At 32.0% G+C, this 15,182-nt stretch overlaps 1 pseudogene; it reads right to left on the bottom strand.

Moving 5' to 3' along the window:
* LOC143390282 (activating signal cointegrator 1 complex subunit 3-like) overlaps positions 1-15,182 on the bottom strand; it is a 46,091-nt pseudogene that overhangs the window by 30,192 nt on the left and 717 nt on the right.

Genomic DNA, 15,182 nt, shown 5'->3' with positions numbered 1-15,182 from the left:
AAAGAAATAGTAACTCTTATCATTACTATGGTTATCAGAATTGACTAAGCCTACTTTAATGCTTTTGGGGCATAAATTAACAAAAATTAAAGGTCCACAATTTGACTATCTACATATACATATTTGATTTTGAAAATTTTGAACATACAGTTTAGAAACAATTTTTCAAGTAAGTTGGACTTTGATTCAGAATAAAACAACTTTATACTTGTCAACATTAATTAAAATAACAATTTTGGGAAGTCAATAATTCACATCAACACATTAATGTTCAATTTGTTACCTGTATGGGGCTGATGCCTGTCTGGTAGAATCAGATGTTGGAAGTTGATAATACAAACAGCCTCTGCTCCTAACCGTCTATCAGAAACCGCTTGGATATAGTATTGGGAAGGCAAAGGTTCAAAAATAGGGATTGCAAATACCAGTAGTTGAGCTTCTTTACTAATGACCTAATGTGAAATAAAGTCTAAAATAAATAAAGTTCTTAGTAGTCAATTCTTAATAGTATCTACACCAGATGTAATAAAAATAAACTATGTTGGATTTCTAAATAGCTCAGATATTCAGGTACTACAGTAACTTGTTATGTGATTTCCTTCTGAGGATTATTTGATATAACAGAAGGTAAAAATTTCTACTCACTTTATATTATGTATATATATGTTATCATTATGACATGTTACCAGTTTGATTCATTATCAGAATTTCCCAAACATGATTCATGCAATTATTTCATGATTTCTATAATTTCAAGTACCATATTATTATTTACTTAATATTTTTCTTTAAATCTGATCAGTATCTTAAGTGGAATATCTGAAATCTCTTAAAATATATATGTTACATGGTTATCAAGAAGATAAATGCATGAAAACAAAATATTGCTATAAAATACTATCGGTATCTAGTCAAGATTTTCAATCAAAAGCTTGCTTTCTCTTTGATAAAAAGAGAAATTACAAATAAAACATGAGTTAAAGATGTAACAACAATTGAGTCTTTACAGATAATTTTACAAGGAATGATCTTTTCACAAAGCAATTTATTATTTTGCAGGAAATTATTTTTTACCCTCCTTATTTTATATATTCCACGCCTCTAGAAGCCATTCCTTAAACCATGGTAAAGATAATAAATGAATTTCTTGAACTAGGATCAGACTGAATAATCAATATTGTCACACTGAATCTCTGTGTTCCTTTGAAACAAAACAGAAAAACAGAATATAACAAAACTTTCATGGCACTCTGAAATCAGAGAGATAGTAAAAAACAAAAATTGTTTATATATTTTTTATGATAGCTAAATAATAAGGTTATATTCACCTGGTTTTAAGAGCTAGAAAATACTCTGAATGATAAATATGATCATTTGTAGGATCTCCCACCCAAATCCACCAGGGTTCTCCTACTGTCCCATGGACCTAGAATAAAAATTATCCTACTACTATGAAAATCATAACTCAAGTAACAGTACTGTTTACATATCAGCACCTATTAGTCTAACAACTTTTTTGATATATAATTTATAAAACAAAGTTCACTCATTTAAAGTATACAGTTCAATGGTTTTAACATATTTACAAAGTTGTAAAACTATGAACATAATCTAATTTTAGAACATTTTTATCACCTCCAAGAGAGTACTTATATTCATTAGAAGTATGGACATGGCTATTCTAAACACTTTGTTAAATGGAATGATATAACATATGGTCTTCTGTGACTGGCTTTTTAAACTTACCATACTATTTTTATAGTTCATCCATGTTTTAAACTGCATCAGTACTTTGCTTCTTTTTATTGTAAAATAATATTCCACTGGACACATATATCATATTTTTTTATGTAAGCCAATCTCTCTTTTTTCCTTATATGATCCAATACTGTTCAGAATTCACTTCTTCCTCAGGGACTCATGAAAAGGAGATCACATCCCAATCATTTCTCCTCCAAATCTTCTTGTACTGTCTCACTTGAGCTTTTGGGGGACACCACATTTAAACCATAACACCTGGGATAATTTTGATTCACATAAAGCCAATCACCTCATGACATTCTCGTGACAATATCTATAGTAAAGGAGAAGTCCATAACAAAAACTTGGCATAATTAGACTGGGGGGAGCATGTATTTGTGGGAAGAGGGCTTACAGTTTATGTTGTGGGCTGAGGAAGTGGGTATGTGTTCCCCTTACTCCATTAAAAGTGAAAGAGAAGCAGGAAAACATTGGGGAAGTATCCAACAGTGTGAGCAGAGCAAAGAAGTGTAAAGATCTTGGGCCTTGAACAATACTATTAACCTCAAGACTGGACGCTCCTTAGGGCCCATCTGATCTGTGGACCTTTTATTGTACAAAAGGATATATTACCTTACGTAAATCAGACTGAGGCAAGTTAGGTTTTACATTCTTGAAGCTAATAGCTTTATAAGAGAGTTAATCATAAAAACAAACGTGTACTTTCTCCTATTAATTAATAAAACTAAATTATGATGTATTATGAATAGCAATAGTAGAAAACCATGTGCAAAAATAATGAAACTTCCATTCCTTTAAAAATAATCAAAAATTTGAAATATGAGCTTATACTTAAATATAATTTAATATTTTATATAAAATTTCATATTTATAAAAATATTAACTGTAATTTGGTGTTATCAACTAGTGCTCATATACTGTGAGAAAAATAGGAATGAGGAATGCTTTAGGAATTAAAGGTCTGAATGCTTTAATGACAATGTGGAATTAAATTATAACATGGATGGGTGATTTTAGAACACACTGCTGAACAAAATTCATTTACATTAAAGATGTACAAATGTTAACTAATATAGGAAGTATCCAAATACATTTAACTAGAATTTTAAAAGACTACTTGATGTAAAGCATTGTTGTATACAGTTTCTGATTTACTTGCCTTCCCCAGTTAGTTTTTGAAACTGTAGACTGAGTCCTATTTGCCTTTTATATGTACAATTTCTAACACAGTAACTAGTCAAAGGATATATCTTAAAAACTATTGATAGAATAAGAAGAGGATACAAAGTAGGTTTTTACATGTATGTTTACCATTATGTTGGTAAACACATATAAGATATTGAAGAACTTCTAAGTATTAAAGGAGGAAAAGGAGGAATAAAAGTAGAAATAGAAACATGATAAGAATCAAGAAAGGACATCCTAGGGAAGAGCTCCATATAAAATGCTATCTAATCAGAGAAGGGAAATAACTGAAAAATCTGTTGGTTATGGCATCTGGTCAATCAGATATTAGAGATCCTTGAGGAAGTGGTCTCAGCAGAAAAAGAAACTGGTGACAAGAAAGAAAATGTAGAATACCTTTCTCTACAAGTCTAATGTTTAAGAAAAGGAGAGAACAGTATTTTGAGAGACATCATGATTTAAAAATGGATTTTTGGTAAGTAAAAATGAGAGTCAATGGCAAAGTTCTCATGGATTTGAAACCACTAAAATAGTGTCCAGTGATGCAATGTTAAGTTCCCTAGGCTCTCTGAGGACGGAGGTGTAGTAAAATCTGAGGTACAGACATTTTAGTTTAATATAGATATAGATATTTTCCACTTCTACCTGATCATTCCATGTGAAATCAGGGTAGATGCGGACAGTCCATGTGATAGGCTGAATGGATGCTTCCACATAACAGAAGGAATCTGATGAACACATTGTTTGACCTTCTGTCCAATATCCACAATGCAAAATGTGACCTGAAAGAAAAATATCACATAGAAGTAATGCGTCCAGACAGAAAAAAAGCAATATAATCTGACTTGACCTGGCATTGTTGAGAGCCACAGCTCAGTCAGAATGATGCCTGGCATTTGCCAGAGGGAATGTTTGAAAGGTGATGCCAGGGAACCATTGAGATGATGATTTGAGTTAAGCTATATATAATTGCTGTGATGCTGGATTGATTGAGTTGTATATTTGACCTTTACTGTCCGGCAATAGGGTGGCTCTTGCTGCCTCGGGCAGCAATTCATAGCTCTGGAAATCAGTATCAAGGTTCCTTTAGGTATTATTAGGGTTCTGAGCCTTGATATTGTCCTTAAACTACTTTAAACAGAACTACTTCTTTTTGAGTTAGTTTAGAACACATACAGAAATATTTAACATTTTATGTACATAGCCACTGGTTTATTCACGGTCTACTTTAGAACTCTAAAATCACGAGAAATGCTTCAGGAATTAAAAACAACTCATCCCCCTATGCCCACTTCTAGAAAACATAAAATAATCAGGTTTTGGAATGCAGAGATGTATGGGAATACCAAGGGTAGAGGCTGTTAAAAAACAAATGTGACTAACTGATTTGAGCAATTAAGTGAAAATAGATCATGTTTAAAGCATCAAGTGTGCAATATGTGTACAGTCAACTTACTTTTGTTAATAGTCTGTCTTTCTTTCTGCCCTTTTTCCTACTCTATCTTAGAGTACAAATGTTATGACTATCTCAGCCTCTCTAAACATCTTTGGAATTCTTTCTTTTTTTTTTTTTTTTTTTTTTTTGGTACCAGGGCTTGAACTCGGGGCACTAAACCACTGACCCACATCCCCAAGGCTATTTTGTAATTTTATTTAGATACAGGGTCTCACTAAGTTGCTCAGTGCCTTGCTTTTACTGAGACTGGCTTGGAACCTGCAGTCCTCCTGTCTCAGCCTCCCCAGCCATTGGGATTCCTGGGGTGTGCCAGGGAGCTCAGTTTCCTCTTTAGAATTCTGGCAAACAGTAACCCTCCTCCTTACTCATCTTCAGAATGACTCTTTTCATGTGTAATGTCTATCCTCTGCAGAAGTAAATACTGTCTAATCAAGGCATTATACATTTATTCCATAAATGTTAGGATTTGTGGAAATGTATGTTTAGGAATAACTTTTCAATATTACACAAAATGCTGGACACTGAATACTATGTATGCACTGATGACAACTGGATTTAAAGGCATCTATGTGTGATTACGCTTGTTTAGAAACTCTGGAGAATGTAGAGCTTATTGTTCACTTAAACTTTTACTGTGATACTGCTGATATACATAACAGATCTTTGAAATTAGTTCAATATTAAGAAACAAAATGAGAATAAATATCACTGAATGATTATTATCATTTATGGGTAGGATCTACATTTAAAATACTTAAAACTTTGCTAATATAAACTATTTTAATTGCTAACTTTTTGGAGGGGGTAGTGGGGGGTTGAACCCAGGGCCAGCAGCTAAGCCACCAAGCAATATCCCTAGCCCATTTAATTTTTTTTTTTAATTTTGAGACAGGGTCTTGCTAAGTTGCTGAAGCTGACCTGGAACTTGTGATCCTCCTATCTCAGCCTCCAGAACTGCTGGGATTAAAAGCATGTGTGACCACATCCAGCCTTAATTGCTAATTCTGCTAAATAACTTCATAAAATCTGGAGTGATTTTTGCTCTTTTGCATAAATAAAGAGATTTCACATGTAGGTTCAAAATTTATATTGAGTTATATGCATTCATGGATATGTCAAAATTAACAATGTAAACTATAATGTACTTTAAAAACAAATAAAAAAAGAAGAGAGAAAATAAATTTATTGGGGCTGGGGATGTGGCTCAAGCGGTAGCGCGCTCGCCTGGCGTGCATGCGGCCCGGGTTCGATCCTCAGCACCACATACAAACAAAGATGTTGTGTCTGCCGATAACTAAAAAAAATAAATATTAAAATTCTTTCTCTCTCTCTCTCCCTCTCTCGCTCTCTCTTTAAAAAAAAAAGAAAATAAATTTATGTTAAATAATATGAAAATTCACAATATTTTTTAAAAAATATTTATTTATTTATTTTTAGTTTTCGGCAGACACACATCTTTGTTGGTATGTGGTGCTGAGGATCGAACCCGGGCCGCATGCATGCCAGGCGAGCGCGCTACCGCTTGAGCCACATCCCCAGCCCCCACAATATTTTTATATCTGGTAAAATATTTTATTTTCACAGAAAAATTCATTTAAGCACTTTTCCCCCTTCTTACCTATTTCATCTTTCCTCATATCTTTCAGCTTATCTACAGTAAGATTTTTTTTCTTCTAATCTTGTTAGAATGTGTGGTGGTAACACTGAAAATTGTCTCAAAGGGCTAGCCCAACCCCAAAGCCTCTTGTTGATGACTTTACTAAGATTCAGGAGCCTGTAGGTCATGGTAGGCCAAGGATTCCTCAGAGCAATTTCAAAAAGGGCACGAACAATTCTAGCTGCGTTCTGAAGAATAAAAGGGGAAGATTGGTTGTTAGGTCCAATGTATTTTTAAATTTGTCATTAATTTATTATTCAAACTCAGTCTTCTAGAATGAATTAATAAAATCAGCAAAGCAGCAGGATATAAAATCAATACCCATAAATCAAATGTATTTCTCTACATCAGTGATGAATCCTCTGAAAGAGAAATCAGGAAAACTACCCCATTCACAATAGCCTAAAAAAAGAAAAAAACAAAAACAAAACAAAACAAAAAAAAAACCTTGGGAAATGAACTTAATAAAAATGGTGAAAGACCGCTACAATGGAAATTACAGAATAATAAAGAAAGAAATTGGTGGAGATCTTAGAAGATGGAAAGATCTCCCATGTTCTTGGATAGGCAAAATGAATATTGTCAAAATGGCCACACTACCCAAAGCACTATACAGATTCAATGCGATTCCAATTAAAATCCCAATGTCATTCCTTATAGAAATAGAAAAAGCAATCCTGAAATTCATTTGGAAAAATAAAGAGACCCAGAATAGTAAAATCAATCCTTAGCAAGAAGAGTGAAGCAGGAGGCATCACAATACCAGACCTTAAACTATACTACAAAGCTATAGTAACAAAAATGGCTTGTATTGGCACCAATAGACATGTAGATCAATGGTACAGAATAGAAGACAGAGAGATAAATCCACATAAATACAGTTGTCTCATACTAGAAAAAGGAGCCAAAAACATTCACTGCACAAAAGATAGCCTCTTCAACAAATGGTGATAGGAGAACTATAAATCCATATGCAGCAAAGTGAAATTAAGACCCTTTCTCTCACCATGCACAAACCTCAACTCAAAATGGATCAAATATCTAGAAATTAGACCAGATACCCTGAGCCTGACAGAGGAAAAAAGAAAAAGTAGGCCTAAATCTTCATCACATCAGATTAGGCTCCAACTTCCTTAAAAGACTCCTAAAGTACAAGAAATAAAATCAAGAATTAATACACAGGATGGATTCAAACTAAAAAGCTTCTTCTCAGCAAAAGAAACAATTAATGAGGTGAAGAGAGAGCCTACATTTTAGGAGCAAATTTTTGCCACAACACATTGGAAGAGAATTAATCTCCAGAATATATAAAGAACTCAAAAAACACTTATAAAAATCCCAATCAATACATGGGCTAAGGAGCTGAATAGACACTTATCAGAAGAAGATATACAATTGATCAATGAATATATAAAAAAAATGTTCAACATCTTTAATAATTAGAGAAATGCAAATCAAAACTACTCTAAGATTTCATCTCACTCCAGTCAGAAGGGCAGTTATCAAGAATACAAACAAAATGAAGTGTTGGTGTAGACGAGGGGAAAAGGCACACCCATACATTGCTGGTGGAACTGCATAACTGTGCAACCAGTCTGGAAAGCAGTACGGAGATTTGGAATGGAACCATCATTTGACCCAGCTATCCCACTCTTGGATCTTTACCCAAAAGACTTAAAAATCCACATAATATAGTAATGCAGCCACATCAATGTTTATAGCAGCTCAATTCACAATAACTAAAGTGTGGAAGCAACCTAGATGCCCTTCAATAGATGAATGGATAAAGAAACTGTGGTATATATACACGAAGGAATATTCCTCAGCATTAAGAGAATAACATTATGGCATTTGCAGAAAAATGGATGGAGTTCGAAAATATCATGCTAAGCAAAGTAAGCCAATCCCCAAAAAACAAAGGTCAAATATTTTCTTTGATAAGTGGATGCTGATCCATAATGGGGGAGGGCATGGGAAAAATGGAGGTATTCTGATTGGGCAAAGAGGTGGGAGGGAAGAAGAGGGGATAGGGAGACAGAAGGAAAGATGGTGAGATGTGATGGACATTATTACCCAAGGTAGATAAATGACTGCACATATGATGTGACACTGCATCATGTACAATCAAGAGAAATGAAAAGTTATGCTGCAATTGTGTAAAATGAATCAAAATGCATTCTTCTGTCCTGTATACCTAATTAAAATAAATAAATAAAATTTAAAAACCCAACAACACTATTCATTACATTTAAATAAAAATAAGAATTTTAAAACAAAAAACATTTAAAACATACTTTTTCTATATTAAATCTTTGAATAAAATTACAAATATAATGTAATAGAATAATTACATGAGATAACATAATTATATAAGATTAAAGTTTACTTCTCAAATTAAAAAAGGTATTTCTAAATAAAAATAATCAAAATGTATACTTTAAAGGTTAGGATTTTTTTTTTAATTCATGCTTAGAATCAGGTATGGTGGCACACACCTGCAATCCCAGCACCTCCAAAGGTTGAAGAGGAGAATCATAAATTCAAGGTCAGCTTCAGCAACATAGCAAGACCTTGTCTTAAAGGAAAAAATAAAGCCAGGTGTGCTTGTGTGGGAGGCTGAGAAAAAAGGATTGCATGTTCAAAGCCATTCTCAGCAATTTAGCTAGGCCCTGAGCAATTTAGTAAGACCCTATTTCAAAATAAAAAAAAAATAGAAAGGGTTAGAGATGTGATTTAGGGCCCGTGGTTTCAATCCCTAGTGCTAAAATAAATAATTAAAAGAAAAAAGTAAAAAAGGACTGAGGATATATTTCAGTCATAGAGAGCCTCTCAGTTCAATCTGTAGTATTATGAAAAACAAAACAAAGAAAAGAAATGAAAGACAAAGAAGACAAAAAATAACTTACTTTATTTCACATGATGGTTTAAATATATGAAGAATTTTTTACAATAACAGTTTTTAAAAGTTATAAATTAAATGAGCTGTAGGTTTAGGGAACAATTTTCTTTCAGTATTCAATATTTAAAATCAGAGAACTATCATACTGGAATATATATATTAGGCCTTATATAAGATAGATTTGTTACTAAGCCAAACAAACCACTAACTTTCACCCCCAGTCCTGATTTACAAGCACAGGTTACATAAAAGATGTACAAATCAATATCTTTAAGGAGAAACTGTAGTTCAGAGAATTTCTCAATGTATTCACAGAATAATAGAATTAATTCCTTGGTCTCTAGAGATAAACAAAGAAGAGAAAATGGGGAGTAAGATTCTTACCTGTGCAAGATATGCAGAATCTGACATAAGGGAGAAACTATCCATCTCTCCTCGGCTGGTGGAAGCTTGAAGAAAGATGTTTATTTTCCCATAACTATTTTCTACACCTCCAGGAGCTGAGAGTTCACAAAAAATTTTTAATAGAGCATCTAACTCCTCTATTTCTTCTTTTCTGACCTAGAAGAGTCAATATTTTTATAGTAATATTTGGTTTGATTTATTTAAAAATCATATTGAATGTTTTTAAGATTGCCTTTTAGTATAATGTAATATTTTACTCTTGTACAGCTAAAACCCAGTAATTTTCCCATAGGTAAATTATAAAATATAGTATGAAATTATGTTGAGGCAGGTACAATTATATTTATTGTTCATCACCAATATTAAAGTTGCCATTGACACATAAAAATGTGATATGCCACAAAAATTAAGTCATCTGACCTCACCATCTTTCAACTGATGAGGTTTCATTTTTATTTGATCAGAGTAAAACCTCTGCCCAGACTGATTAGGGCAAAATTGATTATCTTCAAATGCATTCATTATAGTCATATATTTTTATATGGCATAATGCATTCATAGCTTAAAATTGTGAAGTACTATTTCAAAGTATTAAAGTTTTCACTGTTAATAACATTAAATTATAATATGGGTACAGAAATATTCATTTCTGTATTAGTTTGAATCATGAATTTTCTTAACATTTTCTTCAGTGAACTATATTGCAAATAAACCAAAACATATACAATATATTTTTGATAAATTCATTAACACACAACCTATTTAAATTTCTTGATTTGGGATACAAAGCAAAGCATGATGTTAGGTATGCTGTGATATTATTATCTAGAACACTGAGTTTTCTTGTACAATAGAAAACACTGCAGATACTCCAATATGCCATATGGCTTTTTTATATTGTATCAGGAAAAACAATTGATTTCAAACTTTCATAAATGAATAAATGTGTCTATGTTATACATATCTGACTGAAATTTCAAGTAATCTTACCTTGATCTGATCAAATTATTCGGCTTTGGAGACTATCTCAAATATGTCACCTTCTGTTTTGTGAGCATCGAAGAGTTCATTAAAGGTCTACCAAAGTAAGTGTCACATTTAATTAAAATAGAATATCAAAAGATATTATCAAATTTATGAAAGATTATAAAACACTCTTAAACATAGTTAAGAAAGCCATTAGAACCAAAAAAAAGATCAGTAAAATCATCTAATGAAATCTATACTAAATGTCTAAAAATGTTCAACATAACATTCTGGTCTTGACTTCAGTATAGGCATATGGAAATCTGCATCATTTACTGATTATAAGCTCACATACATCATATAAAATTCAGAGGGAAATAACTAGACAGCATGCAATTCAAAGAGTCTCAAAATATGAATAGTGAGAATACACAGAAAAATCAGTTAAAGGCCATATGGAAAAGACAAAGGTACTACAGAGCTAGAGTTGCTGAAAAAGAACTGCAAAAAAAGAAAGTGTTAGGCTGTAGTTTGGAAGCAGTCTACTAGCAAGAGGACAAATGAGAAAGGCTGTCTCATAGAGACAATGAGATGAGAGTAGGTGATATAAGGAGGAAGGACTAGGTCTGGGATTGAGGAACCACCAAATCACAGCTCTGAGATAATATGTGAAGAGGTCTTGCAGAAATCTAGTGTCATACACATATAAGTTATTCTGAAAAAATGAGGAAAACCAAGTAAGCACATAAAGGTGTTTTTCTGAAACCTGTTTTATATATAAGCAAATATTAAATCAACAAACCCGAGATTTCATATAAGCTAAGTTTTTCTTTTTGATGATTTCTATTCTCCTATTTTAAAAACAACTTTATGTACAAAAGGCAAAAATAAATTTAAGAAAAAGCTCAAAACACTATCTATTGAAAAAAGTATAAAAATTCAACTTAACCTATTTCAATCTCTTCATATTTAAGTATTCTCCCAACAGGTTATCATTGTATTGGCATGTACTTATATACGTACATGAAAACACATAAAGAAATGTATATGCTTTTTAAAAGTAAAAATATTAAAGTATCACATCATCTTAAACAGGACGTTGTTAAAAAGCAACAAATCCTCTTATAATTGTATGGTCAAAATTGGCCTTAAAAGTTCCTTAAATTACTCATCTAGTACAAACAGGCTGACTTGGTAATTTTAGTAGTTTCTTAAATTCTTCTTTAGTGTTTCTTACTAATATGCAATTAAGTTTTCAACTTTTTATTCAAAGAAATAATTAAGCTATCAAGTCCAGCTTAAAATCATTCTGGCATACACTCCATAAGACTCACCAATAGGCTTCAACTATTTCAGGTGTATGTAGTGTTTAGGATATGTTCATGAAACAGGATGGCAGAAGAGCACCATTGCTATCTAAAGTCATTTTTTTTCTTGTCATTACTAAAAGTATATTGCTGAATTCATATAAACTAAACGTATTTGCTCATAAGTTGCTTTTGTTATTTGGCATTATTAATATATTTTGAAGTCTAGAAAGTATTTGACTATAAAAACAAACATTTTTGCATTTGTTCCTCTCAGAATATTACCTCAATGGTATTGTATTTAATATAATAGTGGCTGGTGGTTCTACCCAAATCTGTTGAGAAAAAATAACCAGTTGTCTCTTCAAAATGAATCATCTGAGCTTTGTCTAGTTTTCATCCAACTTCAATGACTAACTGTTCTCGATGCTTCTTAATGTTGGGTCAATCTACAAGAAAGAAATATAAACACTTGATGTTTTAATTAGACTTTTAAAAACTTAATTTTGAACTGGTACTTTGAAGCACAAAATTATATGTATCAATGGTGTAAAGTGATTTTTCAATACAAAAATATATTGTGCAATATTTAAAACAGATTAAATACAACTATCTTTCAAACATTTATCATTTATTTATGGTAAAAACTTAGTACTCATTGATCAGTCTAACATTTATCATTTATTTATGATAAAAACTTAGTACTCATTGATCAGTCTCTCCCCATCCCTCTCTCCAGCCCCTGGTAACCACCATTCTATTTTCAACCTCTGTAAGATCAACTTTTTGAGATTCTACACATGAATGTGATCAGGTGGTACCTGTTCTTTTGTACTTAGCTTATTTCACTTAACATAACAACATCCAGTTCCATCCCTGTTACTGCAAAGACAATATATCAGTCTTTTTTTATAGCTGAATAATGCACCATTTGTGTATAGGTATTAGGTTTTTCTTTATCCATTCATAAGCTGATGAATACTTAGGCTGCTTCCATTTCTTTGTATGGATAGTGCTGCAATGAACACAGGAGAATCGATGTTCTTCAACATACTGATTTCATTTCCTTTGGGTATATACCCAGTATTGAAGCTGCTGATCAGAGATTTTTCAATTATAAATTCTGAAGTACATTCTATACATTTAAGAAACAACTAAATAAGATTTTATTTGATTAAATAAAGAAAGCTTTAAAATTCATTAAAATTATCAATCCACATAGTCTTTTTGGATAATAAAACTATCAATCTGTACAGTCTCTTTAGATACCAATATTATTCTTCCATGATCTTATAATCTTTCAGGTTATAGACACAGGGAATCAGGTATAAGGAAAAAGGAAAAAAAACATCATCTTCTCCTTCCCACACTTAAATAGGCACTTTAAATTACCGAACCATACTTCTATTTTATCAGTCATTTGGGGATATGATGGCAAGAATGCTTTCCCCTGTCAAAGGTAAAATAAATGCATGGTTATTCCCTTAAAAATACAATTCTATTGTTTTAGTAATTTTCACAACTCTTGGTGGAAAAATCCATTTTGTCTATAATAATAATAGAAGCAAAGAATAAAATGAAGTTGACAATGAACTTTTATATAGTTTTAAAACTATTATAATTTTTTTCTAAGTATAAATTGATATTCAATACAAAATACTAACAAATATTCTTTTTTTTAAGAGAGAGAGAGAGAGAGAGAATTTTTTAATATTTATTTTTTAATTATCGGCAGACACAACATCCCTGTTTGTGCGTGGTACTGAGAATCGAACCCAGGCCACATGCACGCCAGGCGAGCGCGCCACTACTGAGCCACATTCCCAGCCCCCTAACAAATATTCTTGTTGCTATGTATATACATGCACAACCATACTGTACAAGTGCACAACCATACACATCTAAGTCTTGAAGATTAATCTCTTGTTATGAGCAATAATGTAAAATATGACCTTTAATGGGGTGTTGGAGAAGTAGTAAAACTCCTAGAAATCTAATGAGTTAATACTTCTTCCATTTATTTTAACTTAGATCTTTATGGCAGCTTAAAAAGTTTTAAAAATCAGAAAAATGAGGCAAAAGGAAACCAACTGCAGATAAGTAACATAGCATCAAGAGTATTATCAGCAAATATTTGCTATAAGTGATACTGTATATATCAGGTCCAAACTACTTGATTTGTTTTTGTCTATAAGAATTCTATAGATACAAATTTACAGAGCAACAAAATCAAAACATATAAGTTAAAAAAAAAGTTAAGATATAGTACTGTAAAGGCAGTAAAACTATGAATCCTGGAATGAAACAAAATTCCTCTTTTTTAAATACCAGAAAACTATGTTAAAGTTTTCATTATACTGCAAAAAAACTTTTGATACTAACCTAATACTTAAAAATCAATTGATGTGTTTATCTTATTCCAAGGAATATTTAACCCATGAAAATACATGTACTTGTTTATTTTTAGTCCTTCAGAAAATTTTCATTCTACCTTTGACTATTCTCACAATGATCATATTTGTGATGAGAACATTTAGAGACACATAATTTAAAAATTGCAAGGTCTGTTGGGATTGCTGGGTCACAGCAGCACAAATCATAATAGTCAAATTATGTGACCAGTTCAGGTACCCATTAACATAAGAATGAATGGAGAAAATATGGTATATGTACAAAATGGAGTTTTATTCAGACTTAAAGAAGAATGAAATGGCATTTGCTGGCAAATGGATGGAACTGGAGAACATCATGCTAAGTGAAATAAGCCAGACTCAAAAAGACAAGGCCTTATGTTTTATCTCATGTGGAAGCAAGAGATAACTAAGGAACTAAAAAAAAAAAACAGAGAAAGGGGGTGGGCAATGTCCCATGAAAATAGAACCGAGATCAGCGAAGTAGATAAAGGGTACAGAGGGAAGGGAGAAGGGATGGAAAAGGGAGGAACCGAGTGAAGAAACTGACCAAATTATGCTATGCACATGTATGAATAACCATCAGTGATTCCCACCTTTATGTGTGCCTATAGAGTATCAGTTAAAAATTAATAAATATAAAAATGTATGAAATCACAGATTATAATGCAATTATAAATTGCTTATAAAATAAGACATCCATTTGAAGATCAGCACATATTTTAACTGAGAAGCAGAAAAGTAGTGGAATTCTATGTAAAGAAGACCCAAGTATGAAAACCTAAGAATTTCAGATTACCAGCTTCAGAACTAGTTGCTACTACTATTCTTAATGATTCCCCCCTAAGTCTTAAGTTTCAAATCTCCCACGCAAAATTTACTGCACAAGAAAAGGAAAAATGAAAGAAAAACCCCAAAAGTTTGGCAATTGCTTTGATAACAAATGTATGTATGTACATACATACATATATATATATATATATATATGTATATATATATATATATATATGTAATTACCAATACACACACACACACACACACACATACATACACTCTCAATGCATATGTATGTGTATTTATTTATCAATACAATATTTGTGTGTATGTATATTGGTAAATAGAGAAAAACTATAAT

The sequence above is a fragment of the Callospermophilus lateralis genome, unplaced genomic scaffold (genome assembly GCF_048772815.1).
Source record: "Callospermophilus lateralis isolate mCalLat2 unplaced genomic scaffold, mCalLat2.hap1 Scaffold_52, whole genome shotgun sequence".
Taxonomy (NCBI): Eukaryota; Metazoa; Chordata; class Mammalia; order Rodentia; family Sciuridae; genus Callospermophilus; species Callospermophilus lateralis.
Note: the sequence above shows the minus strand (reverse complement) of the source record. Positions and strands in the feature narration are given on the sequence as shown.